The 18,219-nt window shown below is 42.5% G+C and overlaps 2 protein-coding genes across 4 annotated transcripts in view; one reads left to right on the plus strand and one right to left on the minus strand.

Moving 5' to 3' along the window:
- Nucleotides 1-5,252, minus strand: part of SPARCL1 (SPARC like 1) — a 57,427-nt gene extending 52,175 nt beyond the window's left edge. Inside the window, exon 1 of one of the 2 annotated variants that reach the window (XM_059067509.2) lies at nt 3,844-5,252. The gene's annotated coding sequence lies outside the window, so the exon portion shown is untranslated. The remainder of the gene's footprint in view (nt 1-3,843) is intronic. The other variant, XM_067035465.1, reaches the window with a different exon arrangement.
- DSPP (dentin sialophosphoprotein) overlaps nt 4,731-18,219 on the plus strand; it is a 74,999-nt gene continuing 61,510 nt past the window's right edge. For both annotated transcript variants that reach the window (XR_010840954.1, XM_059067508.2), the window contains exon 1: nt 4,731-4,764. The gene's annotated coding sequence lies outside the window, so the exon portion shown is untranslated. The remainder of the gene's footprint in view (nt 4,765-18,219) is intronic.

Consider the following 18,219-nt stretch of genomic DNA (forward strand, 5'->3'; position numbering starts at 1 on the left):
GTAAGTGCCAGGATTCCAGCGCAGGCAGCCTGCCCCGAGTCCCCTTGATGGGTAACCACCTGGATAAGCACGGCGTGAAGGTGGGAGGAGGTAGTGGGCACTCGGAAAATGGCTTTGCTGTAGGGCCCAGCCGTCCTACAAAGTGAGGTCCTGTCTCTTTCCCCTCCTTTGCCTTCCGGGTTGCTCTCCGCTGCACTCATTTTGTAGCTTTCTTGTTCATTTTCTTAACACCTATTCACCCGACTCTTTAAAGGAAATGTTTGGCGTACATAAGTGGGTTGCATAATAGGAAGGAAAAAAGCCAGGATGGGAGACTTCATTTCTCAAGGATTTTTAAAGCAGACTAAGAGCTATTTCACAGAGAGGGCTGTGAAACTCGAGCCTCTCTATACCCTTTCATTGCTATGACGACAGGCCGCTCCTGCTCCATGTAGCCAGAAAAAGCAGCTGACATTTCAATTCTAGGAACATAGAGGAGAGGTTTACAAAAACAAAAAACAAAAAACAATCCCTTTTGTTTGAATTTCAGTTAGAGAGGAAAAAGATACCCCCTAGAGCAAGTCAAAACCCCTATTCCTGCCTTTGGAAAAGATAAGAAAGGAGAAATGTTGGGGCCTTTTCCCCCCTGCAGGTAGGCCAATAAAACAGAATTGAGTGCAAAGCAGCATTTCGCCTCATTCCTCTTAATGGCAATCTGAAACAGAAAACTCCCTCTGGCTTCCTTTGGCTTGACCATTAAGAAGCTACTAATGGCTGCAGCAGTAAAAGGACTCAGTAATAAACACTTCATGCGGAGGCCCTCTCAAGGGCAGACGGTAGTGTCAGATTTATTTTTCCATTTCTTTGGATAAAAAAAAAGACAATTCAAAGAATATTTCCTTCTTGACTCCCACTATTACTGCCAGAAAAATTATTCCAAGTGTGTAATCAAACACTTCCTCACTGTGTGTAGAAAAATTATTCCAAGTGTGTAATCAAACACCTCCTCACTATGTGTAGAAAAATTATTCCAAGTGTGTAATCAAACACTTCCTCACTGTGTGTCTAGTACTCTGCCAGGTGCTATACCTGACATTTAAAAAACATCTTATTTGATTCCTACAACGACCCCATTGTGGGTAGTATTATTACTATTTGCTTAATAGGTGACCCCATTGTGGGTAGTATTATTACTATTTGCTTAATAGACGACCCCATTGTGGGTAGTATTATTACTATTTGCTTAATAGACGACCCCATTGTGGGTAGTATTATTACTATTTGCTTAATAGGTGACCCCATTGTGGGTAGTATTATTACTCTTTGCTTAATAGGTGACCCCATTGTGGGTAGTATTATTACTATTTGCTTAATAGATGACCCCATTGTGGGTAGTATTATTACTATTTGCTTAATAGATGACCCCACTGTGGGTAGTATTATTACTATTTGCTTAATAGATGGGTAAACTGAGTCCTGGAGGTGCAAAGTGGCTGCCTAAGCTCACATAGCCTGTAAGAGGCAGAGCCAGGATTCAAACTGAGGCGTGTTAGATGCTGAAACCCACGCTCTGTCTGCTCTGGCGGGCTGACTCTGAGGCATAGACCTGGCATTGACATTTTATTATACAGCAAAGTGTGTAAGTACAAGGAAGGAACCCTGAGGGAAATCTTAGAGTAAACTCCCTTTCTACAGAGTTCCATTCGGGACCTATAGGTAGACTACTGCTTTAATATCAGCTACGATCGATAGATTGATTCAAACGTACCAGACGTAGCTGTTTCCCTCGTTTATGACAACAAATCTCTAAGGTAGTGACTGATTTTACGATCCCCATTTTGGAAAATGAGGGCACGGAGGTTCAAAGTGTCATTTGTGCGAAGTCACAGACCCTGGGAAAGCCCAGATCTGTAAGTTTCTAGAGCCCATGATCTTATTCACTTTATTACACCGTCTCCCTACAACCAGTCAAGACCACACACCCCGTTCCCTAAACTTCTGACCATCTTTTGATGCCCAAGATAAAAATCAGGCCTCCGGTGATTCTACCGGCGCAAGCCCAGCCTTTGGGGGAAGATGCTCGGTGGGCCCTGTTTGCACCAGACCCTGGCCTGAGCTGGCGTCTCTTGGGCAGCCAGACCTACTGGGGAAGTTCTCCTGGATTTCTGGGCCCCCGTTCTCCTTCACTGAAGGGTGTTCCAGAATGATACGGGAGGGAAAAGGGCATCTGAAGTCTGAAAAACAGTCGCTTGTGTTCTTGGTGGGAAAAGATTCCTGACATGTTCTGGACCTGGTGCTGAAAGAGCCGTGTTTGTGTACCGTTACATATCAACTGAATACAAGTAATAAGCAGTCAAGAGGAAATGAAAGGAAGAACGTTTTGGAGTTGTCCAGATATATCACGATTCATTTCATTTCCGCCATCACTATTTATTATTTTTACTTAGTTGATAAGTGAAACTGTGCATAAGAGCCTACTGGGAATTAAATACCAAAGGACCTGGAAGGAAACCCCGGTGCTCAAGTTGCTAAATGGCTGTACAAAAATTCCCTGAAAGAAAAAAGGCAAGATTCATTAATAACGTGTACATATTCTTTTCCAAAATGTGGAAAGCAGCAATGTTTGATTGCATGATAAGTAGATGAAACGGACAGCTGTGCCTTGCTGGACCTTGTTAAATGGACAGAAATATAAACTTAAATGTTTCCTGAGAGGGGTGTCCTTTTTTTTTTTTTTTAATATTCATAGTTAATGTACCCATCAACATTTAGCTGAATAAGCTGTGAATTGAAAAAACTGATATCCGTGAGAAAGGAGAGAATCAAAAAAAAAAAAAAAAAAAAGAAGATTTCTGCTGAGTTGGACCAAGTGAACATTTCTATTCAGTGTACTTAGGCCCCGGGCCAGAGGGGAGCTCAGATATAATGCCAAGGTGACATATTTAACCTCTCTGCAGATTAAAGGCAGTTCAAAAGAGACACTCTCTCTCTGCACTACCTCTTGGTTATAGTATCAGCAGCATCGATCTGCAGTTGAGAACATGGTTTTCTCCTGCACGGTGACCTCTAATACCCAGGAGGAATGACTTCCATTATTGTTTTATTTTATAAGAGAGAGCCAGAAATGAAGGTTCCTTACAATACAGGAGTTATCATAATTTTTTAGCTCTTTGATTCCCCTCCCTCCTTTTTCCCTTGCTAAATTAGACATCGTTAGGAATGAGAAATTTTATGTATGTGTGTGCATGTGTATCCTAAAAAATGATAGAAGGGGACAAGGGACAGTGAGTCAAAAAACTATAAAAGGGAGTCGGGAAAAAATAATCACAATAACTAAAAAATAATCAAAGGAAAATAGAGTCGAGGGATTTCCTTACCTTTTGGAAAAGCAAGATGTTCCATTGCTACATTGCTGTTAGGTACAGACTGAGACAGTGGTGGTGACTGAATAACTTCAGATAATTTAAACATGGAAAACACCCAGATTACTTTCATTTGAAAGGTTTTTTTTTTTTTTTAACAACTACTTTCCTTTTGGTTTATTTAATATTTTTAGTAAACTATTTCTACAAAACACATTTCAGGATTTCAGACTTCACCAAGATCCGAATGCTGGTCTGGCCAAACCACATTTCTACATTTCTACACATCATTTATTAGTTCTTACTATTTAATCTTGGAGAAGAAAAAGGAAACATGAGTTCAAGTGTTAAAATTCCCTAGTAAGTAGCTCTTCTGTAAATCATGCAAAAGGGTTTTTCTGTTCTTGTTAAAAAATGGCTTTGTATTAGGCAAAAATATTAGACATCTTTATCAGATCATGCAAATCAGGTTAACAAATACAGTGAACTTATTAAAATTTACCTTCAGGGAAGGTGGCTGGACCCAGAGCCTGGACGGAAAATTGAAGTTGAATCCTGTGTTTGCACGCAGTCAGGAAATAAGTTTCACGAATGCCCAATACTCTTTAAATCTCTTTCCTCGTTAGCTCTGCTTCTTTGCCCAGAAACACATTCAGGTCTATTGCAGTTGAAATTCTGCTACTCTGTCAACTACGCAGGGTCTGAGGTGACAGACGAACTTGGAGGTTGGCGCAGGGATGTACTTCAGACTGTCCTCGTTTTTGCTGCAGAGTCCTGCGGTTCTCCAGCAGGCTAGCCTCTCGCTCCAAGGGCGAGCGCGCGGGGAGCTTCACAGGCAGTGCAGACCTGCAGGGAAAGAGCTCGTTCTGCCGGAGAGAATGGGTTAACAGTCCTCCCCCCTCAAGCTCTTGTTCTCAGAGGCTCCTAACTTGGCCAGAATATAAGCACTTGGCTCCTTATGCCTCTTTCTGTTTTTCTTCTCCTTTTCAAACAACTCTAAAAGGTTTTACAAGCAGGATCCCTTTGGGGGGAATTTTTATTTTAAGACTGAAAAGAAACTCCATGCTGTGGTTTCTTCCTAAAGGAAATCGGTGGGGTGGGGTTTAAGGAAGGGGTAGGAATAATTGCAGCAGATGCATTTTCACATTGCTTCTGCAAAAATTGTTCTCACGAATATGCCTGAATTTTAGTAACAGCAGGATGCTGCAGATACTTCAACCTTCCTTTAAGTGACCCTCAGAAATTTACATATCTGTGAAGCATTACTCCTTCGTGGTGTAGCTCACTTATAAGCCGATTCAGGAATGCTACAGTTCATAGACTATTCTTTCCCCTACACAGCTTCCTGCCACAACCTTCTGTACGACGTGGTCTGCAAGAAGGAGTGTTGCCATGAAATAGACTTGGCGTTCTGGTTATGTATGTATGTATCGAATCTCTTTCACGGCTGCGTCTACATTTATTGCACATTTATTACGTCAGACACACTGGCTAACGGTTTTTTAAATGCATCCATTTCAGTTGACCCTCAGACGTCTCCATGGAGTGCGTATTACACCCATTTGATGCTAGTGTGGCTTAGTGGGAAAGTCTCCATGTTTGAGGCCACACAGCTTGGGTTTGCATCTCGGTTCCTAACTGGATGTGACCTGGGACAAGTTAGGTAGTGTCTCTAAGCTTCAGAATTCTTATCTATAAGACACGGATACAAATAAGGGGATGATATTAGTATCTACCTCAGGTGGCTGTCCTGTGTTTTAAGTAGGTAAACACCTCCTGCCACCCTGCAGACACTCAAATGTTAGTGATTATGATTTGCATGAGGAAAGCAGAGCTGGGTGAACCTGAGTGGTTTTTCCAGGGTCTCTGGCTCATAGGTTGTGGAGCAGGATGCCAACCCAGCTGTCTCGGCTGACGGCTGAGCCTGTGTTACTCAGCTTCTAGGCTCCAACACCTCCTTCTGAGGGAGCCGTGAGCTCCTTGAGGGTGGGGACGTGCCCCCTCTGTATTCTCCACGTGTCTAGCACAGAACCTTACATACTGTAAATGCTCCCTTAACCTAACATACACGGTTAAACTTTAATTTTACTTAGATTTTCCTACATTTATGCCCAAGTCAGGTCAAAAGCAAAACAACATCAACAAAAATAAAGAAAAACCCCCACCTCTAGTTCTAGGCAAATACGCCCTCAGACGGTTGTCCTTAAGCACTTGAGAAACATTTGCCCTATTTATTTTCCAGAACACCACAAGAGAAAGGCAATAAGAATTATCTCAGTTTTGCAGCTGGGGAACTCTGGGAGCAGAGGAGACTGGGCAGCTTGCCTAGGAACGGAAACAAGTCAGAGCGCAGCTGGGGTCGCCTCAGCATCTCCAGAATCAGGAGTACTTGTTCCAAGCCGCCCTTCCAGGCACGGGATGAAATGACGTGGTGTCCCTTGGCCTCAGACAACGGGATGTTTTTCCTTAGCCCGGGTCTCGGGTGTGCGCAGCCCCTCGCAATTCAATGAAAGTGTAGAGAAAGTTTTAGCTAGAGGGCTATGGGGAGACGATTTGACCAACCAAAGTATTTTCTCTAATACTAAAATTGATATTTTATGTCTTTGCAAAGTGATCATACAATTTCTTGCAGAAATCTATGCTAACATAAAACATAACTTGGTTAGAACAAACTGGCTTTATCTCTCAAATGTGAATATGTAGCTTGAGAGTTCCTTTGTAGGTGGCAAAGCTTGAGAATTTTGACTCTCGGTTATACAGGATGTTTGCTTTAGGTCTTATTAATCTATAACACGGTTAAAAGGATCCACTGTATTTCTTGTAAGTAGATAATAGAGAAAAGTGTGTGTGTGTGTGTGTGTGTGTGTGTGTGTGTGTGTTTTAGTAAAGGGACCTTGAATCTGCAATGTCTTTCAAGTATGACTTTATTTTGGGAATGTTTATGGGCTGATATCCAAACTTTTATTGTTTCTGAAGCTGTCATTTCTAAAATCGTTTACAGCTCATGAAGCTGAGGACAGTGAATTTACACCAATACCCACTTAACAGATGGAGCTGTGGAACAGATTTAGAAACTTATCCAAAATCTAAATGTGATGAGAGAACTTTGATTAAAAAAAGATTGTTACATTCCTGCAAATGAACTGACCCAGATAACATCAGCTTTGGTCAGAAGGGTCTAACAAAAGTCAGTATCAAAGTTGAAGTGTGTTTGCAACTTTTTAATGCTCGAATTTCCTTTGAGAGTCTAACGAAAGCTGTGGGCAAGCTCCTAAAGTTCATCCATGAACTGCCCTCCACACCCCTACCCCAGGGGTTCCAGGAAGTTAAGAACCTCTGATTCAGGTGCAGGACCAGTGGACACATTCATCAGTCCTTAAGCATCAAATGAGCCTTTTTGTTAGACATAGCACAAATCTCTGGGTGATAGGAGAGAAATATCATAGTTCCTGCCTATCAGGACTCTAGGAGACAAGAATATACTCATTGTCAAAAGGGGGCACGATTCCCTTGGAGTAGTTGTCGATGAAAAATTAATCAGTTGGTTTCAGAAGGAAATGGAAAATTGTATTTGAGCCAAATTTGAGGATTATAGCCCAGGAAGAGCATCTCGGAAAGCTCTGAGAACTGTTCCACCCATTAGACTTTAGATAGATACAGTTAGATTAGATACAGTTATATAAGTGTTTTTGAGACAGAGGGCTGTACATCAAATGATGTATTATTATTTTTTTAACATCTTCATTGGAGTATAATTGCTTTACAATGGTGTGTTAGTTTCTGCTTTATAACAAAGTGAATCAGCTATACATATACATATATCCCCATATCTCTTCCCTCTTGTGTCTCCCTCCCTCCCTCCGTATCCCACCCCTCTAGGTGGTCACACAGCACCTAGCTGATCTCCCTGTGTTATGCGGCCGCTTCCCACTAGCCATCTGTTTTACATTTGGTAGTGTGTATATGTCCCTGCCACTCTCTCACTTCGTCCCAGCTTACCCTTCCCCCTCCCCGTGTCCTCAAGCCTATTCTCTAGGTCTGCATGTTTATTCCTGTCCTGCCCCTAGGTTCTTCAGAACCTTTTTTTTCTTTTTGTTTAGATTCCATATATATGTGGAATGCATATGCATACATATGCATACAGTATTTGCTTTTCTCTGTCTGACTTACTTCACTCTGTATGACAGACTCTAGGTCCATCCACCTCACTACAAATAACTCAATTTCGTTTCTTTTTATGGCTGAGTAATATTCCACTGTATATATGTGCCACATCTTCTTTATCCATTCATCTGTTGATGGACACTTAGGTTGCTTCCGTGTCCTGGCTATTGCAAATAGAGCTGCAATGAACATTGTGGTACATGACTCTTTTTGAATGATGGTTTTCTCACGGTATATGCCCAGTAGTGGGATTGCTGGGTCGTGTGGTAGTTCTATTTTTAGTTTTCTAAGGAACCTCCATACTGTTCTCCATAGTGGCTGTATCTTACAGCCACTTACATTCCCACCAACAGTGCAAGAGGGCTCCCTTTTCTCCACACCCTCTCCAGCATTTATTGTTTGTAGATTTTTTGATGATGGCTATTCTGACCGGTGTGAGGTGACACCTCGTAGTAGTTTTGATTTGCATTTCTCTAATAATTAGTGATGCTGAGCAGCTTTTCATGTGCCTCTTGGCCATCTGTATGTCTTCTTTGGAGAAATGCCTACTTAGGTGTCCTGCCCATTTTTGGATTGGATTGTTTGTTGTTTTGATGTTGAGTTGCATGAGCTGCTTGTAAATTTTGGAGAGTAATGCTTTGTCCGAAATGGTGTATTATTGACAGTTTACATGATCCAGATCTAAGGGTCATCATGGTAGGTCATGTGGCCCTGTACAAGATCAAAAAGCTTTATGATTTTTTTTAAGGAGTTGTCTTGTTGGTGCTAGAATGTTGCTCTCAATGGTTGAGCAGGTGTTCCTGCCAGCGGGGAGGTTTGATTGATGCGTAATGCAGGTACACAGTGCACCGTGAGGGGAGAGCGGAGGCCAAAGAGCAGACAAGAACTTTTACGTTTAAATTTTCCTTGTCTTGCCATAAAATATGAATTTTATTTCACATAGTGGAGAGCCCAAGTCCGGAAGTGAGTGTGGCTGAAAGGAAGCTCCAGTGGCAACAGAGTGTTGACAATTCTCTTGGCCAGGACCTGGCCCGTAGGACCCTTCTCCTTGCTTATTCCATGTGCTAGTTTTCTAGGGCTACCCTAACACAGTACTGCAGACTGGGTGCTTTGCATAACAGAAACTAACTTTCTCCCAGTTCTGCAGGCTAGAAGTCCAAGACCAAGGTGCTGTCTGGGTTGGTTTCTCCTTTTCTCCTTAGCTGGAGATGGCTGTCTTTTCACTGTGTCTTCATCTGGCCTTTTTTCCTGCACGCATGTACTCCTGGTGTCTCTCTCTCTCTTCTTATAAGGACACTAGACCTTATAAGGACATTAGTCCCCCACTCTTATGACCTTGTTCACCCTTAGTTACCTCTTTAAAGGCTCTATCTCCAAATCGAGTTACACTGGGGGTTAGGGCATCAACATATGAATTTTGGGGAGACAAGTTCAGTCTGTAACACCCCATATCTTTCAGACTTTGACGTTTAATTCTCTGTGGCTTTACTTCTGGGAACCACACTCATTTCTCAATTCTGGCTTAGTTACTGACCTCTTTCTATGCAATCTCCCCCATCCCCCTGCACTACCATCATATCTCAGCACAGAATCATCTCAGATCTCTCAGCTCTGTCTTCGTTATCAACCCACTGGGTCAACTTCTGACTATGGATTCTTGCAAGACTTTACTCTAGCCGCCAACCCCCAACCCCAGCCCAGCACATCTATGAATTTAGTCAAACCCTCCATTAGGTCTTAAGCAGAGGCTTGACTCACAGAAGTAACTAATATGTACAAGTTGCAACTATGTGTAATATTTTGCTAAATATGTGGCGAATGTGATTACCTGCCATTTGTCTCATTATAACTTTAAAAGCAAAAAAATAAAAATAAAAGGAGGAACATTGGTTAGGGCTAGGTGAATTTTGTATGCCAGGCTAAGCAGTTTGACTTTTTCTCATTAGGTAAAAGGGACCTCTGGGAGGTTAGAAAGAGTAGGAAGGAAATAACATAAAATACATCTATCAGGATAGATTGTGCTACAATAACAAAGAACCCCAAACTGTCAGGGGCTTGCAGCAAAGGTTTGTTTTTCATTCATGCTCCATGTTTATTGTAGCCAACTGCAATTCTGCTCTACCTTATCTTCACTCCAGGATCCAGGCTGACAAACACGTTCCCTTGGCAGAAGAAAAAGAAATACGGCAAACTATGCTCAGTTCTTAAAGCTTCTGCCTGGATGTGATACACATCACTTCTGCCCACATTTCATTGACCACAGCAGGTCATGTGGCCACAACTGAGTTCGACAGCGGGGGGCGGTATAGTCCTCCTATAGAGAAGAGAAACCGTAGGCAAGAGAACCAGAAAATAGATTTTAATTGGAAGGGAAGGATAGGATAGACTGTGGGGAAAAAAAGTATTAGGAAAAAGGAAGAGAAGAAAATAAAAGGGGCGGAAGCAAAGTTTAAAAAAATGTGGAGAATAAAAAAAAAAATAAGAGGGCAGAAGAGAGAAGAAGTGGGGTAAAAATAAGAGGTAGTTTCCTACGGTTGTCATAACAAATTACCACAGACCGGGTAGCTTAAAACAACAGAACTTTATTTTCTCAAAGTGCCGGAGGACGAAAGTCTGAAATCAAGGTGTAAGTAGGCACAAGTTGCCAAGGAAGGCAAAGATCCTCCTTGCCTCTTCGTAGCTTCTGGTGGCTCCCAGAATTTCTCGGCATTCCTTGCTTTTCAGCGCATCATAGGACACTCTGCATCCACCTTCACGTGGCCTCCTTCCCCTGCGTGCCTCCTCCGAATCTCTGTGTCCTCCCCTCTTCTTGTAAGGACACCAGTTATTGAATTTAGGCTCTGCCTAAGCCAGTATGATCTCCCCTTAACCTGGTCGTATCTGCAAAGACTCTATTTGCAAATAAGGCGCATTCGCAGGTACCAGGGATTGAGACTTGAACGTATCTCTTGAGGGGCCACAATTCAACTCCCTCCAGTCTACTCTCCACCTCCCTCGCCCACATTCATGATTCTGCCACGTGCAAAATACATTCACCTCGTCCTGACATTCTTAATCCATCTCAAATGTCTTAACCCGTTCCAGCCTCAACTCGAAGTACCAAATCTCCTCTGTCATCAACTCAGAAAGTTCCAAATCTCGTCATCGAAATAATCAAAATCAGGCACAGGTGAGACTCTAGGTGTGCTCGATCCTGGGGCAAACGTCCTGTCCGTCTGTGAACCTATGAAACTAAAAAGCAAGTTATCTACTTCCAAAATGCAATGGAGGGACAGGCATAGGATAGACATTGCCATTATGAAAGGGAGAAAATGGAGGGAATAAAGGGGTCACTTGTTCTAAGCTAGTTCACAACTCATCAGGGTGAGTTCTATAAGGTTTCCAGTCCTGAGAACCATCCTCTGTGGCCCAGTACTCTTCCTTCTGGCCCAGAGAGCTTCAGCCCTTTGGGTCTGTGGAGGTCCCACCAGCCTTTGGAGCTGTATTACTTTGGCAGGGCTACCATAGAATACCACGGATTGGGTGGCGTACGCACAGGAATCGATTTTCTCACAGTTCTGGAGGCTAAAGGTCTGAAATCAAGGTGTTTGCAGGGTTGGTTTCTTCTGAGGTCTCTCTCCTTGGCTTGCAGATGACTGTCTTCTCCATTTGTCTTCACAGGATCTCCCCTCTGTGTGTGTTTGTGTCCTAATCTCTTCTTAAAAAGACAGCAGTCATATTGGGTTAGGGCCCACCCATATGACCTTATTTGACCTTAATTACTTTAAAGGCCCTATCTCCAAATATAGTCACATTCTGAGACACTAGGGTTGGGGCTTTAACTTGTGAATTTTGGGGGGACACAATTCACCTCATAATGGGAGTCCTTTTTCCTTTTCCTTCGAGGATAACACATGTTTAGAACCATGTAGAATTTTGGAAGTCTGACAGCCTTCCTTCCATTCTGTCTGTCTGTCTGTCTGTCTGTCTCTCTTTCAGTCCAGGGTGGAAATATTTCCGCTTCAATAACATTCTCAAAAATTTTGTTGGTCTCCTGTGAAATCTATGGGGGTTCATGCCATCAGACGAGAGGGTCCTCCACAGATCTTTCCTGGTTAAATTCATCTTGATTCCTGGCTTCTACTGAGAAAGTTGATTGGATCCATAGAGCACATTCACATGCCTAATCTATAGCAAAAGGTTGCCTAACTATAGGCATGTTTGCTGTTCTTTCCAGAGAATTCTTTGTGGTCTTTTGCTATCTGGAGGCTATTTTCGAAATCAAGTCCTGGTTCTTTTTTGCTTGATAGTTTCTTCCTCCATTTATATCTTTCCTCTCACATTTTACTATAAGCAGCAAGGGGAAACCAGGTGTACTGTTCATACTTTGGAAATTTCCTTAGCTCAATATCTAAGCTCATCACTTACAAGTTCTCCTTTCCAACCCAACAGCAGAAGATAATTCAGCCAAGTTCCTGCTGCTTTAACCAAGGGTTGTTTTTTTCCCTGATCTCCAATATCATGTTCATTTCCTCTTGAAAGCTGACCAGAATCACCTTTAACATTTATGTTTCTACCAACATTTTGTTCCTGATAATACATGTTTTCGCTAAGATGATAGATTTCTCTATAGTTATCCTTACTTCTTTCTAAGCCCTGACCAGAGTCTCCTTTAATGTCCATATTTCTACCAACAATCTCTTCAAGGCAATCTAGACTGTTTTCTTGTTTTGGCCGCACAGCTTGCAGGATCCTAGTTCCCCGACCAGAGATCGAACCCATGCCCCCTTTAGTGGAAGCGCCAAGTCTTAACCGCCAGACTGCCAGGGAAGTCCCTAGACTTTTTCTATTATGTGCCTCAAAATTCTTCCAACCACCGCTCAACGTCCAATTCCAAAGCCACGTCCACATTTTTAGGAATTTGGTATAGAATTTGGTATAGTTTCGGTCTCAGAACCAAAGCTTCTATTAGTTTCCAACAGTTGCCATAACAAATTACCAAAAATTGGGTGGTTTAAAAAAACAGGCATTTATTTTTCTTAAAGTTCTGGAGGCTAAAAGTCTGAAATCAGCATTCACAGGCTCTTTAAGGAGGCTTTAGGGAAAAATTCTTCCTTACCTTCCTAGCTTCTGGTGGCCTCTGACAATCTCTGGCATTCCTTGGTTTGTAGCTGTATCATTCAATCTCTACCACTGTCTTCACATGGCTTTCTTCCCCTGTGTGTCTGCTCTGAGTCTCCGTGTGTTTTATTTTCTTACAGGGACACCAGTCACTGGATCTAAGGCCCATCCTAATCCAGTATGACATCATCTTAACTTAATTATACCTGCAAAGACCTTATTTCCAAATAAGGTCTCATTCATAGCTGTCAAGGGCTGAGGCTTGAATATATCTTTTTGAGGGACACAATTCAACCCACTACAAGGTGGATTGCAGATTTGACTCTAAACTTCTGGTTTAATGGTAAAATTCAAAATGTAAAAAATTTCAGAAAAAACAAACAAGACACTTTGTAGAGCAGCAAATGGTACCCTTATAGCATTCTTGCAATATCACATTTCTTTTGGCTGTTTCCTATAACATCTTAAGGTGAATAGGTAGTGAGAAAAAGTTCAAGTCCAGTTAAGTAAGAGCAATTCTGTGAGACAGTGGCAAACAATCTGTGACAGTTTGGCTTTTATTCTTCAGTTTTGATGGTGGCAAAACTCCAAAACAATGTAATTCCTAGTTGCAATTAAATTCTGATCTCTGTTCTGTGAGTTCAGTTTTATTCACAACTGAATACATTTTGGGTATATCTGAAGGATGCGTGGGATGGGTCCTCTAGGAAGAACTAAGGACTTCTTGGGAAAGACTCATTCTAAGGGAACAGAAATCCAGGCAGATAAGATTAGCTGCCAAAAATATATGGCAAGTGGAGTGGCGGAAGAGTTGATTTCCCTTAGATTTGACCCTAAGCCAGTCCTCAATGGACTCAAGAGTACTCTGAAAAGAGGGGGACACAAGGTTTAAAGGGAACAAGCTATTTAATCAAATCTCTCTTGAAAAACCAGGGCATAAGCAGCCCTGCTTTCCTACCCACGTGACTCAGTGTAATGCAGGGCGTAGCAGGATTTGGTGTATGGATGACTCCAGAGCACACAGAGGGGCTTTGGCATCTCAGTGTCCTCAGCCACAGGCAACAGTGCACAGTTTAGACCCTGGGGGTGACGGCGACAGCGATGCTGACTGGCAGTGACAGTGCTTGGCAGAGGCAGAGTGCCTGGTGAGCTTGGTGGCATTAGCCGGTAATAGTGGTGCCCAGTAGAGGTAGTGGCGTCTGGCAAACAACGTGGAACTCAACAGGAAGACGCAATGGCTGGTGAGAGGTAGCCCATTGGTGGACCCCAGAGCAGGAGGGACCTTATGTAGCTTCCGAGGCAGTGGATAACTCCAGAGGAGCCATGGCAAAAGATTACAAAATTAGAGACTCGATCTTTGAAAATCTAGGAACACATGAGAAGTCTTTGAGGACTTCAGGAAAATAATGATTGAGTATAACTTTGAGGTGGAGGGCTGAGTTTAAAGAGTAAAGTTGAAAGTGAAAGGAGTAAAGCTACAGTGGCCTGAGGAAGGAAACAGGAGCCTTTAATGCATAATTTTTTCTTCTGTAATTGCTTAAGGTTATTCTCAGCTTAAAAATCTACAGCTGTTTTTAACGCAGCCTAGTTCATGATGATATTTTTGTACCTGTGTGTGAGCAGATTTTCATTTAGTAGTTAAGCATCTGTCTCCTCTTTTGTGTTCCTGAAGTCCTTCATCACAATAGCAAGAAATCTTTTCTCTTTTCTCCTTTTTTTTTTGTCCTCTGAGAAGTTTTAATCACCACTGAAAGATTCCAAAAGAACGTAGTCTGATGGTATTTGACTATGAACATGGATGATTAAATCCATTACTAAGATGCAAGTCACATGTCTGACTCCCAGTCCAAAAAGTTACCTGTAGATACATATAGCCAATGATTTGATTCAGAATTGGTAAATTCTAAATTGAAGGACCTCAGGAGTTGAAATTCAATGCCTGCCGTTTTCTTCTACCTTCAATCTTTTGTGCCCACCTTCCTATCAGATGCCAGATTATCAAAGGACATCAGAAAGCCCTGATAGGATATTGCTAATCAGTGATATGATTGAATATTACCAGAAACAAATTCTACTACATCTCAATATGATTTACACCAATCAAGCCCTCAGTGGAGGGAGCACATATTCAAAATCCTTCTTCGCCCTGGATGAAGTAGTGCAGAGAACTGATGAATCTGACAGAACTGAATTCAAGTCTCCGCCCTGATGCTTCCTAGCTGAATGACCTTGAGCAAGTCGCTTGACCTCTCTGTGTCTTCAAGTCCTCATCTGTCAAATGAGGATGCTCATAATACCTCATTGGGTAATTTTGAGGAGGAGATGATGTTTGCATAGTGCTTTGTCCAAAGCAAACATCATCTCTTCCTCAATTTGTAATAATAATAAAGATCATGGTGATGGTGAAGGCCACCAGTAAGGAAGCTGGATGTTGCTGGATAGTGTCTTGGAGCCTTCTGTAATAGAAACTAGAACACCTCCTCTTCTCACACAAACTGCTAGTAAACCCTGTGAGGGATGCAGACGTTCAGGCAGACAGATGAAACACATCCTTTAAGTTAAACTCTGCCAACACAGCAGCTGCTCACATCAATCCCTGGAGTCCTATGTCGTCGTTTTTTCTCAGACAGAGCCCTCATTTAGTTTGGGGGAGTCTGGGTTGGCCGTGCAGATAACACATAGCAACGTGAGCTACGTAGCTGCTCTCATTCTGACCTCACCTTGGGATATACACACAGCCCAATGTATCAAATTGCTCAGTGTTTGGATCTCGCCCAGTGCATATTTCTGTGCATTTGACTTGCAAGATGGGTCTTGTTGACCAAGAAGTTTATACTGGGGCCTTCTCACGGGTGAGATCATTTTGCTGTTATTAGCCAAAAGCCACCCTCCTCTAAATCTGTCTGACGTTTCTTTGGCTGTAGTGTTAAGTCCCCAGAGCACGATGCTTTAGACTGAGAAGAACTGTTTGTGTAATGACGCAATCCTGTCCTGGAAATGTGTTCCAGTGGTTGTTTTCTTCTTGGTTCTGAGCAAGGGCATTTGTACTTTTGTCAGTATTTCCGCTGTGGAAGAGCATTGGGTTTGCTATAGAGGTTTTCACAGAGGCTGGTTGTACACGTGAGAGCTGACGGCACTGCAGCTGAGGCTCCATCTCTAGCAAATGGTACGAGAGCCTGACAAGGACCGATTGGAGTCGCACTGCCGTTAACTGGCCGGCAACTCAAATGGAGACACAAAGGACAATTTGAACAATGCCTGTTCTCTCTAGTCTGGTATTTCTCAAGATTTTCTTTTCATTGTCACTCTCCTAAGGGCCCTTTGAACAAGTTTTTTCCTGAGTGCACCCCGCTCCCAACTCATGAAATTGTGACAATGGATATACTGCATATTCATTTATGTACTATATCTATAGCTGTGTTTTATGTATAAAAATATTAGGGTTTTTTGCCTCTCCCAAGAATCAGTTTTGCCCCCTTGACGAATGAGCCTCAGCAATTGACTTCAGCATATCTCATGCTTAAAGAGATACAATTTACTGTGGTATAATCAATTGACTATTCTAATTCATGGTTGGCGAAACTGAGTCATTTACGTTTTCCCGTTGAACAGCATTCATTACTCTAAAAACTCTTGTAAAGGAACAAGGCAGAAAAACTTTCTGAAAATATTATAGTTATTTTCTGAGAAAATGTAGTTAAATTTTTCATAATTTTAAATTGTTTCCATTTTGTTAGCTCTCCCCAGGTTCTATGTTAACAGTTAGTTGAGATTCAGCAAAAACAGCAGAGGATCAATATCTCTAGCACATGCTCTTCTTCATTGCTATGACCACATTCCTGATGGAATGGCCTGCTCACCTCACAGCTAACTCTTTTCTCCCTCTGGACTCACATTCACAAATGTGACTGCCCCAAGGGCCAGGGAGGTCACAGGCATTAATGAGGAAGGTCAGAAGTAAGAAAGCCACGTACCCAGGACCACGGCTGACGCGGCCTTGTGTCAGGAAGACGAGAGGGAGAACTTGGGAGTTGGGAACCGGAGAGAACGGTCCATCCAAAGGGGGCAGCTGTTGCTTCAGTCTTGCGTCCTTATTGCCGTGGCGAAATGACCGTCCCGTGTTGCCAGACCATTTCGTTGTTTTAAAGAGAAGCCCGAAATCGGAAACTTTATTTGATCTTTAAATGTTGACCAACACTCCTTAGGCCAAATAAAACAGGGCTATGAGCTGGACTGAGCCACTGAACAGTAATTTTTGACCTCAGTCCCAGGTATTCAATACTTCTTCCCTCCCCAGTTCAATCCGCCTTGAGCCATATTAAAAAGAAAATTCATCCTTTCAAAGTGTAACTCAACATCATGTCACTATCCCGCTCAGAAGCTTTCAACAGCGTACCATTTTTGATAAGGCGCTTAGAACACCTGATGCAGAGTAAGCGCTCTGTCCGTATTTGCCCTGCACTAGAATGTGTCGGTTCAAAAGAAGCAGCACATTACTGTCCCCTACACTTCCCAGCTCTGGCTTTGCCCTGTGTCAGGGGAATAGCATATTAATTTAATTTTTTATTTGGGATTTATTGCCTTTTATCATGTAATATAGTTATATGTATACAGGTCCCCTTTTCCCCTACCTGGTAGTATTTAAAGGCAGGGATTATTTTTTATATAACCTTGACTCCTGTGAGGCAAGTACTCAATAAACATCTGTAATACGAGCATTTGTAACTCTATGGATTGCTTCATCTACCAGATCATTCCTTCCCACACTCCCCCCAAATTCCACATTGACTGACGTGCTACTTGAGGGGGACTGAATTGCGGTGAGGCAAATATAATTAAGGAAGGGGAATGTGTAAGGAATGGCCAGACCTCTAATGTATTTGCATCAAACTCTCCACCAGCTTTAGCTCAAATGCTGAGCTTTTTTATTTTTTTAAACTTTTTAAAAATTTATTTTTGGCTGCTTTGGGGCTTTGTAGCTGCGCGCAGGCTTTCTCTAGTTGCGGCGAGCGGGGGCTATTCTTCATTGCGGCGCGCGGGCTTCTCATGGCAGTGTCTTCTCTTGTTGCGGAGCACGGGCTCTAGGCAAGCAGGCTCAGTAGTTGTGGCTCACGGGCTTAGTTGCGCCGCGGCATGTGGGATCTTCCTGGACCAGGGATTGAACCCGTGTCCCCTGCATTGGCAGGCAGATCCACTGCGCCACTAGGGAAGCCCCAAATGTTGAGCTTTTAAAACATTTAAAACACTGATTACTAAAGATTTAATACAAAGTCTATTGACCATCGTTTTAAGATGCTGATAAACATCCTGCCAATTAAAAAAAAAAATTGGTCTGACGTTCTAGAATGACTGAAGGAGTGATTCCAAGGTTACCTAAAGGAATTTGATTTCTCACTTGCCTTACTGAGCTCCTGTCGTACACTTGAAAGCCAGTAAACTTGAAAGTGGCCACAAGAGGGGAGTGTGAACCATGGTCATCTTTCACAGATGAATGGAACTGATGGATCATTCTCCGGCCGAATGCTCCATTCTGAACAACAATCAACTGCCTAATCATACTCCTTCCCGATGATTGCCAGAGAATGAGTGTGGGTTTGCCCTTTATATGTTCACA

The sequence above is a fragment of the Kogia breviceps genome, chromosome 6 (assembly GCF_026419965.1).
Source record: "Kogia breviceps isolate mKogBre1 chromosome 6, mKogBre1 haplotype 1, whole genome shotgun sequence".
Taxonomy (NCBI): domain Eukaryota; kingdom Metazoa; phylum Chordata; class Mammalia; order Artiodactyla; family Physeteridae; genus Kogia; species Kogia breviceps.